This window comes from Suncus etruscus, chromosome 10 (assembly GCF_024139225.1).
Source record: "Suncus etruscus isolate mSunEtr1 chromosome 10, mSunEtr1.pri.cur, whole genome shotgun sequence".
Classification (NCBI taxonomy): Eukaryota; Metazoa; Chordata; class Mammalia; order Eulipotyphla; family Soricidae; genus Suncus; species Suncus etruscus.
In genome coordinates this window covers 44,126,045-44,127,765 of record NC_064857.1, presented here as the reverse complement: position 1 = coordinate 44,127,765, position 1,721 = coordinate 44,126,045, and the positions used below count along the sequence as shown (strand labels likewise).

General features: G+C 34.3%; 1 non-coding gene across 1 annotated transcript; it reads right to left on the bottom strand.

Moving 5' to 3' along the window:
* Positions 1 to 481: 481 nt before the first annotated feature.
* LOC126021285 (small nucleolar RNA SNORA47) lies at positions 482 to 628 on the bottom strand. Its single transcript, XR_007499851.1, has one exon. It is a non-coding gene; the product is annotated as a small nucleolar RNA SNORA47 (small nucleolar RNA).
* Positions 629 to 1,721: the final 1,093 nt, after the last annotated feature.

The following is a 1,721-nucleotide window of genomic DNA, read 5'->3' as shown; positions in this document are numbered from 1 at the left end:
TTCTGTGCATTTGGTGAAAGGATAATATCGACCTCGTTAAATCTGTTAAGATTTAACAATTCTTTGACTATCAGAAGGATTTTTGGAGATATTAATACTAGGCCATATTAGAAGTTTTGGTAGAAATTACTAGTGAAACAAACTTTGTTTTGAAAAGAATTTTGATTAAAGTTTCAATTTTCTCAGTAATAATTGATGCCAGGGATCGAACCATGGTCTGTCCTACGTCAGCACATGCAAGGCAAATGCCCTACCACTTGCACCACCGCTTTGGTCTGAAAGGAAAATGATTTCTGAAGAGGTTCTTTGTTGTCATTCAAATCTTTGACTGTATTGTGCCACTTTCTTTTGGCCTATAGAAATTTATTAAAAAATAATATCATTACAAGTCAAAAAATAACTCATATATGAGCCAGCGCTTTCAGGAGTCTATTATCCCCCCTTGATTAATGTAATTTTGCTTAAACCATGCCTTTTTTTTCAGATGTTGGTCAGTATAGGGCTGCCCATCTGAGAGGAGCAGAAAAACATGTTCTACCTTGGCTGCCTTCTCTCTCAGAGGTCTTAACCAGTGGAGGCCAAGTTTTCTGTGTTTCATAAATTTTTGGGAGTACTCTTTGGGCTTCCTAGGTATGGGTACATATTTTTCTCTTCAAAGGAAATGTTCAACAATTATTTATTTTACTTTTTTATCTCCTTAATACTATACCAAATACCTCTTATATTTTCTTCATGTTTTCCTACATTTTTTTCTTCTTTATTTCTTTTTTAATTTATTCAAGAGTTTGAAGATGCAGTGGCACTTGGGCTTTATAGTGAAGAGTTAGCACAGCAGTACTTGGAGATGAAAGCATCCTGGACTACATCTGAATATGAGTTACTATGAACAGAACCCCAGTTAGTTGTATACAGGGGAATAGCCCTACTTAGTATATTATCTCTCTAACCCTCCTCTTCTTTATAGACGGTGTTCCATGACATACTCTAGAACATAATTTGAATTTTAGTATCTTACATTCACTTCTCAAGTCTTATAAGTTAATATAATTGAAAACTGTCATCCATTTATTGTTTGTATGCATGTTTTCATACTTTCTATATTTTTCTGAGTTTATGAGATTACTTCTACTGACTTCTTTAAGTAAACACCACTATGTTTTCCTTTCAATTAGAAGGAATTTGATTAATTTCCAGGCTTGATTTAAGCAGTTGCTTTGGGTTTTGTTGCAACAAAACCTCTGATTACTATTGTGCAAGAAACATTAATAGTACTCACTATCATTGAATTATGTTTTTATGTATGCAGAATGTCCATTTTGTACTCTGCCCTTTTGCATAACCCTTCATAAGTTCATATTTCTCTTTAACTTCATAACTCCTATCATCATTACTCCTTTTTTACCCTTTCTAACTTAAGTACTGTTGAGTCCTAAGTCACAGACCAAAGTGATGCCCTAGAGTTAACACCCACCCAACTATTTTAAAAGGCATAAAAAGGACACATATCTTTTCAACATTTTATGGGTGTTTTCTTTGACGGCTATAACTTTTGCTAAATACTTTCTTATACAGTGATGATTCCCCCCCCATGTTTTTTATCTTCTCTTTGTGAACTGCTCAATATGGAATTTGGTGTGAAAGAATCCCTCAGTTTCTTATGTTTGAACCAAGTCATGGGTCTTGTTGGAAATGTTCTTACGCCCCCATATATCTGATAGCAC